The 17,272-nt window shown below is 41.0% G+C and overlaps 1 protein-coding gene across 3 annotated transcripts in view; it reads left to right on the forward strand.

Annotated features, from left to right (window-relative positions):
* DGKB (diacylglycerol kinase beta) overlaps positions 1-17,272 on the forward strand; it is a 306,824-nt gene that overhangs the window by 20,126 nt on the left and 269,426 nt on the right. The window contains exon 1 of one of the 3 annotated variants that reach the window (XM_089533138.1): positions 1,559-1,832. The exons of 1 other annotated variant lie outside the window; for it this stretch is intronic. The gene's annotated coding sequence lies outside the window, so the exon portion shown is untranslated. Of the gene's footprint in view, positions 1-1,558; positions 1,833-17,272 lie in introns of those variants that run through there. One more of the 3 variants, XM_089533135.1, reaches the window with a different exon arrangement.

Consider the following 17,272-nt stretch of genomic DNA (forward strand, 5'->3'; position numbering starts at 1 on the left):
AGAAAGAAAGAAAAATACAGACTATAAGATTAAGATGCTAAAGTACAGTATTTACATTGGATATGTTGACTCAGGTTTTTGGAGTCAATTTTTTTTACTAAAATTTCTAGACGTATACATGAGTATATACAGGTAATTTTAATTTTGCGAATTGTTTACGTTGGAAGTATTGGCACTACATTTTGTGGTAGTGTTGTGACAAACCAATTTTTTCTTCTCTCCCATCAAAAACTAGATGCACTTTTTTTTAAAAAAAATCCCACTTTCAAAAGGTTAATTTTTTCTCTCCCTGTTGAGAAGTATTTTTTGCAGATTTCTTCAATGAAAATAAAAGACAAGGGAGGTGAACATTTACACTAATCATCTGGCATGTCGGACTCAGTTAGCACATCAAAAGGAAGTTTAGCAGAGGTTTAAAGAACATTCCTCTACTAGAAGAAACCCAACATGAATGGTAGCTTTGCTTATGCAAAACACTCGAATCCTGGGCATTGAATTAAAACCAAAATTTGTACTCGTTGATCGAGAAGTGCTCATAATTTCTTCTCTTTAAATAGCTTTCAAAATCTTCGAATAACAGATATTTCTTCTGTTTATCAAATTTTGACAAATGCTCTTTACATCACTATTCCATGGTCTATGGGGATTATGATTTATGGAAGGGGACAGACAGTCAAAAAAGGACGGTCTCCCGGTGCCTAGTTTTGCTCTGTGGGGAAGCCGCAGCCACCAAACTGTGGGACTTCCCCTCGTAGCAAAAAGAACCCATAAAAAGTGGGTTCTTCTTGCGCCACCATTATGACATTGCATTGCGCCAGTGGCATACTCACAACATCATAAAGGTGGTGTGACATGTGTACAGGGCGCTGTCATTTTGTTGCTCTGATGATGTGCTAGGGTTGTGGGGCGTCTGGAAATGGCGCCCTGAGGCAACCCTAGCACAGTCATCAGGATGTGCCAAAGGGCCTGTCTGTTCTGGGACTAAGAGTAACATGAATGCAAAAAATGCATTACTAAGGGGCCCATACAGACAGGCCAAAATAAAGCTGCTTCGGGTCACTTTGGACTGGAGGTATGCTGTTTAAATGATGCATGCATCCTAAGAGGCCAGAAGCTGCGCCAAAGCTATAATGCAGTCCTTAGGACTGGAGCATGGCTTTGGCGTGGCTTCTGACCTCTTAGGACACATGCAACATTTAAATAGCATACCTCCAAAATGTCCGGAAGCAGCTTTATTTTGGCCTGTGTGTATGGGCCCTAAGGATTATGTTATGGTGTGAAATGGGAGGAGGAGGAGGCCAATGGAGGTGACACCAACCCTAGGGACACTATTCCCAGAGGTCTTGTTGTGTGAATTATCCATGGCCAAGAGCAGCAGGAAGACCCTGAGATGAAGACCGAGGAGGAGGAGGAGGAGGAGGAGGCGAGGAGCTCCATCCCGCCTCCAGTTGGGATGGGAATGGGATGCTGTGTGTTGTCCCTCTCTGTCAGGAAAGAAGAGGCGTTCAACTTGAAGCCCATCTTTCCTCCTCCAGAGCTAGAGGCTTCATCATCATCTTCCTCAGAGAGAAGGAGAGAGAGGGAGAGAGAGAGAGAACTGGGCTTGGCTTAGTCCTCTCCGCATCGCCTCAGGAGGAGAGACACAGAGACGACGGAGCTCCCGCCACCTTTCATTGCGCACAAGGGAGAGAGGCTGCACACAGACACAAACACACACCACACACACACACACAGACACACACTGCTGCCTAAGGCGAAGCCTCTCACAGCAAAGCGAGGCAGCAGAAGAGCTGCAAGGGGGAGAGAGAGACACCGCAGCAGCCTCACAACAGGTAACGCCATGGCTCTCTCTTTTTGGCGGGCTGCTGCTGGAAGGAGTGGGGGGGGGGGGCTGTTTATCTCCAGAGGAAGCCGAGGGGGCTCTACTCTAGAGACCAGGTTTTGTTTCTCTCTTGAGTCCATGGAAACCCAGTCACAGGCTCTCAGCCTCAGGGGAAGGCAATGGCAACCTCCCTCTGGACAAACCTGGCCAAGAAAAGCCCAGGAGGGGGTCGCCATTAAGTCGGGAATGACAACAACAACAACAACAACAACTTCTGGGACGAGGCGAGGGATGGAGAGGGATGCTGGGCTCCTCTTCCTCAGCCCCAAATGCAGAGGGAGGTTCTTGGAGGGATGGTTTCTGTGGGGTCTTGTCCTATTCGGTTGCATCTTTGGCACCGCTTTTAACTCTTTGTCTGCCTCAAGGCTATGGAATTCTGGGAGTTGGAGTTTGTTGTGGGGTCCAGAGCGGAACTCCAACTCCCAGAATTCCATAGCCTTGAGCCAGACAAAGAGTTAAAGCGGTGCCAAAGCGGGTTATCTCCCCAGTGTGGATGCAGCACTGCTCCGCTCTGCATCGCACTGCAGTAAGTTGCCATTCTCCCCGGTGTTTTGTTTTTTGCTGCAGCAGCATCAGCCTCGGGAGCGTAGGCAGAGACGGTCCCTCTGTTGGCTTCTTTGCTTTGCTGTCTGCTTGTGTGCATCTCTTCTACACCTTAAAGGCCCAGGAAAGGTTAGGGAGAAAGTTGCAGCCACCGCCATCGTCTGCCATTCCTCTTCTCTGCTTGTCTCCCTCCCTCCTTCCCTGAGCAGCATTCCTTGATGCATGCTTTGATGGAGAGTTCCTGCATGGCAGAGGGTTGGACTGGATGGCCCTTGTGGTCTCTTCCAACTCTTATGATTCTATGTTGTTGTTGTTGTGTGCCTTCAAGTTGTTACTCTATGTGTGTGTGTGTGTGTGTGTATTCTGTGCCTTCAAGTCGCTTCCAACTCGTGGTGTATAATTAAGCCAGATTCATCTATTGCTCCAAACACTTGTGTCACACTAAGCAGACAATTGTTGTTGTGTGCCCCCTTCAAGGCTTATGGCAACCCTATGGAGAACCTGTCCTGGGGGTTTTCTTGGCAAGATTTGTACAGAGGAGGCTCGCCGTAGCCTTCCCCTGAGGCTGAGAATGTGTTGGCAGCCCCTATCATAGCATGGTGACCCCATGTCCTCCTTTTCCAGGACATGACCTACATTTCAGCCTTCTGTCCAGGAGGAATTCCAAAGCATCCTCCATTTGGAGCATGACTAAGAATCATGACATCTGCATGTATATTAGCTTTTTTTTAGTGATTATGTGGTAAATGTCCTACATTTTTTCTTGTATATCCTACATTTTACTGTGCCTTGCCCTCCTTTGCGGTTAGGACGTTTGGTCACCCTGCCATAGGGTCTTCTTGGCAAATTTCTTCTTTGGGGGGTATTGCCATTGCCACCCTCTGAGGCTGAGAGAGTGTGACTTGCACAAGGTTTTGGAGGGGTGATGATCATTGACTTTCTTTCCAAAAAATAGATTAACAATGTTTGGTGAAGCAAATGTAATAATAATATGCATTTTTTTGTTTCTTGAGACAGTATAGCTTGAAACTCAGTCCATAGTGACTGGCCTCTTGGAAGTTTATTTCATTTGAGGTGGTAGTTTCTGGCTCTAAATGATTTCCCCGTCTCCCCAGACAGGATATCATGAAATATGTGTTCTTTGCTCCAATTTGCAGATTTCCAGCACAGTCTGGTGTATTTTTACTGGGAAGAACTGGGCCCTGTTGCATTCACTGAGGCTTACTCTCTGGTAAGAGTACTCTCTGGTCAGAGCTGTAGTCTAACAGCTGTCCTGTAGAAGTCTATTAAAAATTAAGCCTCATGGGGACTCAGGCAATAGTGCTAGTTGCACTTGTCTGGAAGGAAATCTCATTGAAAAGCACTTACTACTTTTTAGTAGACTGCACGGTAAGTCATCTTATTGACAATTGGTGCTTATAGTGATATGTTCACATTCATCATCTTAAGACAAAGGAAGAAGACTTATGTCTGATTTTTTTAAAAAGGCTTCTGAGTAAATAAGCCCCTGGTAATGGTCCTTTGTGCCAAAATAACCTAAAGGCACCAGATTCTGCCTGATCTTGACAGCTAAGCAGGGTCAGCATTTGGATGGGAGACCACTAACGAACACTAGGTGCTGTAGGCAATATTTCAGAGGAAGGAACTGACAAAGCCACCTTTGAGTATTCCTTGCCTAAGAAATCCCTAAGAATCCTCTGTGGTGTAGTGGCTTCAGCATTTATAGTTGGAATACTATTCTGGAGACCAGGGTTCGAATCACCATTCAACCATGGAAAATGACTGGGTGGCCATGGGGAAGTCACATTCTCTCAGCCTCAGAGGAAGGGAAAGGCAAACTTTCTCTAAATGAAACTTGCCAAGAAAAACCCAACTAGGTTTGCCTTAGGGTTGTCATAAGTCGGAAATGCCATGAAGGCATGCAACAAGGGTAAGAAAACCCTATTAAATTCATGGGGTCACCTATAAATCAACAGGCAACAATATTCCTTTGAACTGTTTGGGTAATACATATGTAGTTTGTGTGTGTGACTACCTTTTGACATTTATTTTAGTGAGAGTTAAATGCCAACCAATTTGCAGTACAGTTCTGTGTATGTTTTGCCCAGAAATAAGTCCCATCACTTGCAATCTATGGTTCACAGGGATCTGTGGAATTTACTCCCAAATAAGTGTGCATAGAATGGCAAACTACATCTGGATCCAGCCCAATGTTTCAGTCATCATTTGAGGAAATTCACTGAATTTGAGGAAATACACTGTAAGTACTGGGTGAGTACTGGGTCACACTCTCTCAGCTTCACGGGAAAGGCAATGGGAAACCTCATCTAAACAAATTGTGCCAAGAAAAACCCACGATAGGCTCACCTTAGGGTAGCCATAAAACTTGAAGGCACACAACAACGTCTGTTTAGTGTGAAACCTACAAGTGTTTGGAGCAATAGATGAATGTTCCTTTAAGACTGACTTAATTTTAAAAAGCTGATCTTTGTACACATAGATAGATACTAAAACTACCCCGAAATGAATTTTCTTTTAAAAGCAATGGTAGGTTAGTGATGTGTTTTGTTATAGCTTTATTAATAAGACTCTCCACTCATTGCATTTCTTTATAAAATGGCAGTGAAATGCCACCTCAAGTATTCTAGCACAGGCTTAAAAACATAACATATGTAAGCTGACAGCAGCCTTGAGCCAAATGTCTTTTCTTTAAAATTATTTTTGTTTTGCTGTGCCAGTAAGACCAATGGTTTCAATCACAGTCACCTACAATTAAATACTCCTAGTTTCACATAGCTAGAAGGAGTTCAGTGTGAGACCTCTGTGTGATCTTTAGTTCTTCCTTAAACTGGATAGACTTTTTATAGTGGATGTGATGTGTTAGATACATGTCATAAAAGCAGGAATGTAACCTGAATAGAATTTATATTTTAACAGGTATTTATTTCTGACAGCTTTCTACAATTACAACCTGCTGATTTTATTTAAAGATGTGGAATGCCTCTGTGGTTGACTCACATGGCTCAGTAGATCTGCAGATGCATTATGCTTTGGGTTCATACATACAGTATACTGCCTGATGGAAGCATACTGGTATGCCTGACTTGATCAGAAATACTAGTTACAATGGTAACCACTTCCTGTTCCTAATAATGTAGCTTGATTCCCTGCTGATTTAATTCCTCTTTCCTTTTACCAAAATATTTGGATATATTGTGTAGTGCAATGGCATCATCACAGTATAACTCAGGAACTCTTAAGAAGAGACGAAAAGCCCAGTAGGATCAAACTAAAGATGCACCTAGTTTAGCATTCTGTCCACACAGTAGCCAACAAGATGTTTATTAGAAGTCCATAGAAAGAACATGAAAAATAGCCCTCTCGTTGTTCTCCAGCAGTCTTTTCCAAGTAAATTGACTGAAAGTATTAAAACTACTTTTATTCTTTAAATTCTTCCTAATGAAAAGTCAATGTGGCTTTTGCCAAAGTCAGTTTATTTGTCTATTTTTTAAAAGAATTCATTGAGAGTATCAACAAGAATGAGGGAGATCAATAGATACAGCATACTTGGACTTTCAAAAGGAGTTTGACAGAGTCCTTCACCAAGGATGTCTAGCAAACTTAGGAGTCAGAGGGTAAGAGGAGAGGTTCTCTTATAGATTAATAACTCCATTAAATAGGAATAAAGTGACATTACACTGTGGAGCTTGAACAATTGTAGTCCCTCATGAATCTTTCTAGGGAACTGATGTTGTTGTTTTCAAGTTTATTTGTAAATAATACAGACCTGAAAAACTGAGGATCATAATTTTTTTAAAAAAACATATGCTGGTTTTTTATGAATTTCGCATTGTAAATCCAATAACAATCTTAGATCTGCTCCATCATGTACAGTTTTTTCACAACTTGCTTTGATGTTTTAATGTTGTAATATGTGACTGAATGAAATTATCCTTCAAAGGATTATTCTACATAGATTATTGTTTTATTGAATCATTTCCTGTATTGCTATGTATTTTATATGTATTATCCTACTAGAGAGGCCCCTTCCCCACCACCTCTCCCTTCTCCTTTTGTGTCATGTCTTTTTAGATTGTAAGCCTGAGGGCAGGGAACCGTATAATTTAAAAAGATTGTATGTGCAGCACTGTGTAAATTTACAGCGCTTTATAAATAAAGGTTAATAATAATAATAATAATAATAATAATAGATTAAGAAAAGAGTGAAAATCTTCTAATAGAATTACAAAACAATTTAATTTGCTGATATAAAACATACAAATCTGTTCAAAAGCACTAAAAGAAATTGTACTGGAACATCAGCGTCTGCACTTAATAAAAGCTTAGTAATAACTGAATTGATAAAACTATCAAATTTGTGAGAAAACTGTGTGTTATACATTTTATTGCATTTTTTTCAGATTCAACACCCCAAAATACATTTAAAACAGCTACAGTATTGAAAAAAACAAACATATTTATTGCAGACCTATGTAATCCGAAATTAGGGATGAGTAGGTCTACAAGTTTGCTGGTGACACCAAGTTATTTGAGAGGGAGAAAACAGAACAGATAGTAAATAGCTCAGGAAGAATTGTTACAGACAGTGAAATGACACTAAAACAGGAAATGCTGTTCAGTGTAAAAATAATGCAATTCATATCTTTGGGGTCAAAAAATAGGATACAAAAAATGAGGGCCAATTTTTTTCCAAACTTCAGATATACAATGATGCAGTATGAGCTGGGAATGACTGAGCAAGAAAAGGAGCCTGGGTTTTGATGGATAGCTAGGGGTGAAAAAGAAATTTATTGTATTCTCACTTCTTTATAGAAAATGTCCATTTTGTACCTCATCAGACTGCCAAGACTTTGGGTTTTAAAGATGCATTACATTAGAGCTCACTTTATCTCAAATTTGTTAAGCTTATGATCAGTTTGAAGAGAAAAGCCATAAAGTTATGTCTACGTTTGAAAAATGTGACTGACTAAAATATTTGCAAGTATATCATAAGGGGGACATGCATACATTTGGGAGAAAAGGTGCACAAAAATATGCACAGGATTTCCAAGCAGGGAGAAAAACCCTTACAACCTGATAGAAGGTAATGAGAATGCTGCTGAGATACTAAGGCGGGTTACAGACCGCCCATTTGGGGCGGGCTGTACCCGCCCCTTTCCCCGGACTATCGGGGCCTCAGTGGCTAGAACGGCAGCCGCTGAGGCCCCGATCCGCCGCTTTTCAGGCTGCGGGGAAGCGGCAAAACGCCACTTCCCCGCAGCCTGAAAAGGGGTGTCCCTGGGGCTTCAAGCCCCAAGGACACCCCGCGGCGGTGGGGAGGAGGAGAAAGGGGACGCTTGGCCCCTTTCTCCTTTGGTCCGCTGGGCGCAGCTGTGTGAAGGCTGCGCCCAGCGGACCAAACCAGGAAGGAGCTCCGAAACGGAGCTCCTTCTTGCTCCGTGCTAAGGACGCACTAGACGCCCCGGCGCGGAGCGAGGACATCACTTCCGCGCTGCCCCGTATAGAGGCGACGCGGTCGTGACGTCCTCATGGCGGCGGCCGTGTGGAACGGCTGCCGCCATTTTGTGCACGCTCCACGCATCCTAGGGTTGGGGGCGTCCGGAAAGGACGCCCCTTTTTAACCCTAGCACGCGCAGAGCACATACTAAACTGCCCGTCTGTAACGGGCCACAGAAACACAACAAGAATGAAACTGACAGATTTTCACAGCCATAGAAGTAGCTAAATGAAAATGTCAACCCAGTTTACAGCAGCTGGAAAAAGAGGAGAATTTCATGTTGAAAAGGGAATGTCATTAGGAAAGGCATTTTTTTAAAAAAAACAGCCAGCATCACTATATATAAAGGTCAATAGTGTGAGCATATTAGGAATGAGTGCTGCTGCTAAGAGTGTGTGTGCTTGTGTGAAGGGGAGAGGAATATCACTGGTTTGCTTCATACAGCATGTTGCACTGTTTATATCACACCCTCCAACTGTCTTGATTTGGGTAGGACAGTCCTGATTAATTCTCTGTTATCCCACTTTTTCAGCTGTGTTTAAAATGTCTCAGTTTTTCTCTGCTCCCCCCACTTTCCCCCTTTGTCCTCAGCTTACTTCAGTTGCTGCAAACTGACTTCAAACATAAGTAATATGCACCTAGTAAACTCAGCAGGGACAGAATATTGCTCTAACCTGTAGGCTCACTCAAAAGCAAACTGTCACAGCCTCTCCTAACTTGTGTGTTCTTCCTCAATAATATCCTTTACCATCTTGACCACACTCTAGTGTTACTTGGCTTTACATGTCCCAATTTTCATCTGTGAAATGTTGAGAGAGTGGGTTTCCATGATCATAATGGATAATAATGGTTTATAGTGTCACAAAATAGGAGAATGCAAAAGTGGGTTGTAGAAAGAACTGTTCTTCTTTAATCTACTCTAGCTATAAAAAAAGGTTTTTGTTATTGTATGCCTTGAAGACCCTAAGGTGAACCAATTGTGCCATTTTCTTGGCAAAAGTTGTTCAAAGGGGATTTGCCTTTGCCTTCCTCTGAGGCTGAGAGAATCCAACTTGCCCAAGGTCACCCACTGGTTTTCATGGCTGAGTAGGGATTTGAATCCTGGTCTCCAGAGTCCAGCACTCAAACCACTACACCATGTTTGTCCCAATGTATCACTGAGAGATAAAGCATTCTTGTTTGTAGAGCATCACATGAAACATTCTATGTAGATACAACAGGTACCAACTGTAGCATTGTTTTAGTGCCAGCTCAAAGCTTTTTTGATAACCCATGCGTTTTAATTGGGTGATTCTGCTTATTTTACAGGATCTGTTATAAAATAAGTAGAAAATACGGTGTGAGATTTTTTGGGCATGATTAGTTATTGAAATTTACTTGCTTAAGTTTTATTTGTGTGCCACGTTGGTGTCTATAAGGATGAAGGGCAGTTTTAAAATGTTTTAATAAATAACAGATTACATAAGCTATATTAGTAATGTGTGGTGGTTCTCTTACTTGCTGCCAAAGTGTATTTTTTTTAAAAAATATGCTCATTGTATACACTTGAAGAAATCCCCTAAACATTCACCCTTCTCTTTTGTAAATGGAGACTTTAAAGAAATACAAAGGGTTGCATTGGATGTTTCGCATACTAGTGACAAGTGTGAGGAATCCTGATGGGATTCATAGATCATTTGCTTTGAAGAAAGAGATCCCAAAGGAGGACATATATGGAAGCCTGCATTGCCACCTCCTGTTTTTCCTTCCCCAAACCCAGCTCTTCACACTGAGGAAATGGGAAGAGAGTGTTAATGGAGGTGTAAGTAGGACTGAGGTGAGGTACTCCCTCCCAGTGGAGAATGTGCCTCTGTGCTGCTAATGAGAATTGATGCAAGGGTGCTTGCAGTGATTTTTCACTGATATAGTTCTGCATACTGTATGTAGGAAGAGGTTTCCATTTTCTTGTTTTAAAATGAATGGAGGTGCGATGTCAAATGTTAAAAATGTCATAAATTGGCTATTGACACTGATGGTTTTATTTTATTGATTTTTAAATATGTCATCTGCTTTTTAGTAGTTTCTAATGCAGCTTTGACATCAAAAGAATTACTGAGTGGTATTACACAGGCAGTTTTAACTGGTGGAGAAATAAACTGTCATTTTAAAAAAGTGCATGTCCCCATGTATTTTTTACTTTGCAGAATTAAAAAAGTCAATATTTTAGTTTTCATTTCTATTGAAAAATTAAGGATTTGAGCTGGCTGCTGAGCACTATTTTTTTTAATTTGAAGGCCTTTAAAGTCTTGAAGGTATTACAAGTCTAAATAAATGTAACATTTTCAAAATCGTATATTTATTTCATTCCCTTATATAAGGGTGACATAGGACATTAATCAAAAATGGAAAGGAGCTTACATGTACATTATCTCCTGCCCCCATTTCTGTTGGTATTCAGAGAGCTAGTTGTTAGTACAGTGTTGCTCTTTATTATTCTGGACATGAATGCCCCTGTTCCATTATTAATCAGAGGAAAATCCTGTTATGTTGGGGAGAAACTTACAAGCTCTGTTTTCATATATCAGTTGAGAGCCAGTTAGTGACATATGTCAGAAAAATGCTGGCATACATCCCTTTTCTTGTTGCTGGGGGAGGAATTCAACACTTCCCTCACACAATGACCCCAAATCTCATCAAAATACACCTGCCTCTTGCTGACCCCACCCTGACACAGCCATTTAGTGGCTGATAGAGAATGTGTGGTGGTGGAGGAACATGTGGGCCATTTAGGGACATATCTGGACACTTCTCCGCTGATCCCCCACAGCCTCCACTAAATGGCCATATCAGTGGGGACAGGATGAAAGAGGTGAGTCCTGCAGGCAGTGAATAGGGAGAAGGGCTATTTCTAACTAGGACCTAGGTAGAACTTTACAGCCCATTCTCTCCATGTGAGATCTTGACTATTGACTGTTTTCATGCAGTTGCTTTAAAACAAAAAATTGTGGCTAAATGGCTTTTGTTTTTTATAGGCATTTTTCATGTGTATTAATAACATACTGTTTTTAAAGGGATCTTGTAGCACCTTTGAGATTAGCTGAATGTGAGAAGTTGGTAGCATGAACTTCCATAGACTTGAGTCTATTTACTCAGATGCTTGGAATTTAACTGTGACATTGCATTGTGCACAAATAAGCTCTTTTGAGTTTGTTGGGATTTACTCCCCTATAAGTGTGTATAGAATTGAAGCATTTCATATATATATATACACACACACACACACACAGAGATAGAGAGAGAGGGCCCTTGGTATCCGCAGGGGTTTGATTCCAGGACTGATCATGGATACCAAAATCTGTGGATGCTCGTCCCATTAAATATAATGGTATAGTAAAATGATGTCCCTTATATAAAAGGGCAAAATCAAGGTTTGCCTATGGAGATTTGTATACAATATTTTTAAAGTATTTTCAAGGCATAGATGCTTGTATCTGTGGATAAAAAATCCATGGATAAGGAGGGCTGATATATGAACAATAACAATGTGTATTTCCTGTTCTTTTCACAATTTCTTTTTTAAAATGTGAAATTAGAAGCTGAATCTTACATTTGGTTGGGGAGAAGAGGAATCTGTGATCTTTAAATGTACAAGAGTAAATGTGACTAATTTTATCCAGGGTTTCCAGCAGCTCAGATTGTTATTTTAATATTTTACTTCCACAGCTGTACTGACAGCATGCTGACTACTTAAGCAGACTTTGAAATAATTAAAGCAGCAGTGTTGACAGCAGAGCAGCCATACTGATACATATCTCTGTCCCTAAAACTGGTCAACAGTATATTTGTGAATAAGTTATTGAAAATGGGTCCTGCCATTCAGGTCTTATGGCAGAGACAATGGAATGTACATTAAAAGCAAGCTGAAGCAACACTTTGGCCTAACTCATATAACTGGCAGTTTTCATAGACTGTCAATATCCAAGACAGTTGAAAGGTTACATGGATTGGCTGGGTTCATGTACTATGTATGCTGCATCTCCATGGGGTCCAACAGGACATCTGCATGCAGATCCTAGAAGTCTATCAGCCATCTCCATCAGGATGCACAGATCAAGCCTTCATGCAGTTTCAGGTAGCATTAATTTTTTGTGGTGTCACACACAGTATTGGTAAACTAGGGCCTAGAAAAAAAGTGTGAAGGCACATATCTTCAAGCTGGTCTTTTAAACTATGTTGATGTTTGTTTACTTTGATATTTTTATTGTTTAATTTGTTTTTAGTGGTGATTTTAATGATGTTATTATTTACCTTATTTTTAGGGATCTGGTTGTTGTTATTGTTGTTGTTGCCGTGTGCCTTCAAGTTGTTTCTGAAATGTTGACCCTAAGGTAAACCTATTACAGGTTTTTTTTGGAAAGTTTCTTCAGAGGAGGTTTGCCATTTTGTCATTGAAGTTTATCGCACCAGGGATAAAACGTTCCCCGATGCATTCTAAAGAGCACGAGCGTGGGCGCGCATGGAGCATGATGGGAACCCGATGGGGCCCAGAATGCGACTTTACCGCATGGGGAACGCCACCGCCGCCGCGTGTTCCCATTGCGTTCCCATCGGGTTCCAGAGGGCGCTATTTCTGGGAACGCTTTGAAACAGTTCCCAGAAATGGTGCCCTCTGGAACCCGATGGGAACGCGACGGGAACACGCGGCGGCAGCGGCATTCCCCGTGCAGTAAAGTCGCATTCTGGGCCCCATCTGGTTCCTATCACGCTCCGTGCACGCCCATGCTCGTGCTCGTTAGAATGCATCGGGGAACATTTTATCCCCGGTGCAATAAACTCCATCGTCTGAGGCTGAGGGACTGTGTCTTGTCCAAGATCACTCAATGGGTTTCATGGCCAAGCTGGGAATTGAACTCTGGTCTCCAGAGTTATAGTCCAACACTCAAATCACTATACTATGCTAGCTCTCTTTGGAATCTTAGCCATTTTAAACTCTATTTTTTTTTTTGGGGGGGGGTAGGAAGTTAGGATGATATGTAATGTAATTCAGTAACTGAACAAATGCCTTTCTGAATTATTTTTAGCAGTGATGCTGTTTATGTGATTCTCAAAATGGAATTCTTACATTTTTGTATTTTCTGCGTTCTCTTCATTGTTAATGATAAAATATGATGGGCGCATTTGTTGGTTAATGAATCTTTTGGTAGAAAAGGTATTATTTGAAAAGAGAGTTGTGAGTGTTATTCACATGGGTACTATCTGTCAGATAGTACCCATGGTGTCACTAGTGTTGAGTGATATGTTATCCTCCCACATGTTCTTCTCATTTTGTGTAGTTTTAGAAAATTACTTTAACAATATTGAAACAAGTGCAATTTAACACCATTAAAAGGAAAGGAAATTCAGTACAATTTCTGTAGGTAATGAATTCTTTAAAAAAAAACTCATAAAAATTTACATACAGCTGTGAAATCAAGTTCAGTTCAGACTGAGAGAAATGAAGCTCATCTGTATACAACATTACAATAACAATTACAATTATAACCAAATCAGATGGCAGAGAACAAGAACTGACATGTTTTCTTGAAGGATTCTCTTGATTAGTGTCAAAAATATTAACATGCATTTTTCCAGAACTTGCAGAACACTTTGAGGGGCAATGGGATATGCTTCCTTATTGACAACATATATAAGGAAGAGATGAGACTACCAATTCCATTTCATATGGTCATTGAAATGTTACTGCAGTCACATTGGGAAATGGTAGCATATGGTTAGAGCATGACTGGGAATGATGAAGTCCTCCAGATAGCTTCAGCCTTATTACTGGTTGTGCAGCCTAGAAGTGAACTCCAGCAACTTCTGGGTTAGGAGAAAGTTTAAAGGAACTCGGTTGACTTGGATATGAAAATGTTTCATGGTTGTTCTTATGAATGTACTACCACACATATGACCGAATCAGGATGTGAGTACAGAAAAACTGCCACTAATTTGCAGTGTACAGATTTGGAGGAATTCCCAATGTGCTTATTTTTTCATGTTGGAATACAAATAAGCAACTGTGAGGATTTTTTTTAACCACATGGTGATAATGAACACCAACACACTCTTAAATTACACAAGCCGTGCTCGAATATTGTTATGTATGCTTGAGGAATTACCTCTTTGTAAATTCATATAAAAAATGACCAGATCAATACTACCTGCTTATAGATGGTAACTGAGGGTATGTCTACATTGGCTACTTAATCTTAATTATGCCTTAAACTGACCCCAGCCCAACCATGATGGTGACTACATGCACTAGACAGAATCTGGTGTGATGCTGCATTATTGTGCACACATGCCAACTGAGCTGACACTGCACTGGCCCAGCTGGCTCTGCCCCTTGGTGCTGCCATCACTGTAACCTCACTGACCAAACAACTCCCTATGAGGGCCTGGCTGGTGTGCCATCACTTGTGTGGAGTTCAGAACAGGTCACCATGCCATATGATCGATGAGGAGGGAGTCATCTACCACTTCCTTGTTGATCATGTGGGGGACCTGTTCTGACCTCATCAGAAGCACTGTTGTGCCAGTCAGGATTTACACAGACCTCCTACTCACAAGGAAGTGGTGGTCATCCCCTTTCCCTGCACTGTTCAGTGGGGGGGGGGGGGGGAGGGATGGCATGGTTCTTGGCATGTGGACAGCAGATTGGGTCCATATGCCAAAAGAACTTGAGGTCATTTTAGGGTTTCCAGGAAACATCATACTGCTTCCTGACATTATTTCAGAATAAAGTTGGGTTAAGTGCCAAAAACTGGATATCTCCCAGGAAGTAGCTGTACATCAAGAGGACTGCTAGCACAATCTTCAGGGTGAGTGTGGTATTTTTCACCACTTGTAGACAATCTCTTAGTTATCCACTGGTTTTTGCAGTTCTCCAAATTGCAACACAGATCTTAATCGTTTGAACCTCTGTGATATGCATTTAAGTATACATTTTTAGTGAAGATGCATGTTTAATATGTGTGTATATATTAAATTTGTTTCTAAATGGAAGCAGAGATGATTTATGAGTAAAGACCGATGCAAATGTGGCATAGGCTGAAAATAAATTCACCCATCCATAAACTGTTAATAATTCCTTGTAGCTGTCTGTAATTCCTAATAACTCATGATTCCTTCATGAGTTTCATGGGAAAAATGATCTGGGGTTGCATTTGTTCCACAATCTGTACTAGTTCTCCTCTTAACATTCTCCAGTTTTTATTATACCAGAATCTCCTTATATTGGCTTATGTGCTGCACCCCATCCCTTATGTGAAAATTGCCATGCCTCAGCCATCAGTCCTGCCTTATATGAGCATAAAATACTCTACTACGGCACTCATTTTCACATAGAAATAGTTGCCATGGGAAAACATTATGTTCTCCTGATCATTTATTGTACATCATTTGAATAACTTAATGCTAGGAATGCTAATCCTAGCTCTTTCAATACTATCAGGTGAAGAAGTAAAAAAAATAAAAAATACTGAATCATAGACAGGGCCTAAAAGTGAATCCAGTTCACCTTTCAATGCAGCCCCTGACAGGTGACTATCTAGCTTCTGCTTAATTTTTTCTAGGGAAGTAGAAGCAACATGCTTCTTGAAGGAGTTGCTCAACAGCTGTCAGACCTTTCCTTGATATTTAAGTGGAACTGGCTTCCCTGCAGTTTCTATCCATTAGTTCAAGTCATGCTTTCTAGGTTCAGAGAACTGTCCATAGTTGGGCAATCCGATCCACTGATTAGAGCTTATGCCTAATCACTCAGGAATGTTTGTATTTGTCCTGTTCTTTATTTCGATTCCTCAAGTGGGTGATAGTAAAATATGTGTAGAATGAAGGAAATGTCCCCATAGCCCCAAATTCCCCTAATGCCCTAAGGAGTCGGGGCAATTTTATCATGTTTTTCACTATGTCTCCTAGGCCATTTTAGGTTCATGAGAGATCTTCCCAACAGGGCATGACCTGGAAATTGATCCCAGGGCATTTTTTTTCCAGGAGATGCAGCTCTTCAAGTGCTCTGGATGGCAATGTGCCCCCCCAAACACCTGATGCCTCTCACTTCTGGTGTGTACTATGAGAATTGTATTTGCACCATACATTAGTGGCCTTCTCAGGCACTTACTTTTTGTCTAGATTGCACTGCTTCTTTCAACACTTTGCTCAGACTGTTTATTGATTATGCAGGGGAAGCACCCAATGAATTTTGCAGAAGAAATTAGAGATGCATCTCAAAGTGCTCAATTGATGGGTGTTTTTATTTATAAAAAGAGTAATTGAGCACCTTGAGATCTGTCTTCAGTTTCTTCTGATACCTACTATGGAGGACCAAGTTGCTTCTAGTGCTTTCTCAAATGGATGATATTGACAACAGAACTTTCATATAGGTTGGTTCCTCTTCCTCTTCCTATAGGTTATGACCTTCTTTCCTGAGGAGAATAGCCTTGCCACACCACTGCTTAGCAGTCATGTAGTCTTACCTATATTTGTCAAAAACACACCAGGGCTAGATTAGATGCCACCTTTGGTCAGGCTATACTCTTTTCTCTTCTAACTTCACTTCTCCTGTAGTTTTACTTGCTCATATGTCCATATATGTGATCAGCTTTACAAAAGCAGGTTGCTTGCCTGTAACTGTAGTTTTAGGGAATATTAATTTTTGTACTTACATAGCTCACTCCTCCCCCATATACTTTTATGTCTGGTTATTTATCTGCTGTAATAGACTGTAGTGGAGAAAGGAAGCAAGAGCCACATCCTTTGAACATGAGGTTGAAGCTGGTTGCCTCCCTCTTTTGAATTGTTAGGTTAAAAATGTTCAGAAAGAAATTCTGCGCAGGCACAGAACCCATGAGAACTCCGATGAACATACCAAAGAACTGCAGTTACAGATAGATAACTTCATCTCATAGCCACCTAGAATTAAAACAACTTAAAGAGGAGAAGCTGAAAATTACTGACATCATTTGACATGGTCCTGATTCCTGTCTGTCTCTGTTCTCCACCTTAGTAAACTGCTGGGGGATGACAAAGTCTAATGGATTTGTCTTTTCAAGAAGGCTAGTAAGTGCTTGTATTTCCCTGATTTCCCTCTTCCTTGGTCTGGTGGAATGGCTGCTGGATGACAGGTATAGGGGTCTTATACCTGTTTACATGGAACTAATTAACTAAATAAGCATGTGCTAAATAAGGTTTCTCCCAGTAAATAGCGATAAGATTGAAACCTTAATCAGTTTGTATTTTGTGAAATTTTGAACTATCCATTGTTAAATGCTTTCTATTCCTAAAGATTGGAAGTACAAAATCACATTGCATTT

This window comes from Sceloporus occidentalis, unplaced genomic scaffold (assembly GCF_023333645.1).
Source record: "Sceloporus occidentalis isolate IW3139 unplaced genomic scaffold, rSceOcc1.0.p SCAF_7, whole genome shotgun sequence".
Lineage (NCBI taxonomy): Eukaryota > Metazoa > Chordata > Lepidosauria > Squamata > Phrynosomatidae > Sceloporus > Sceloporus occidentalis.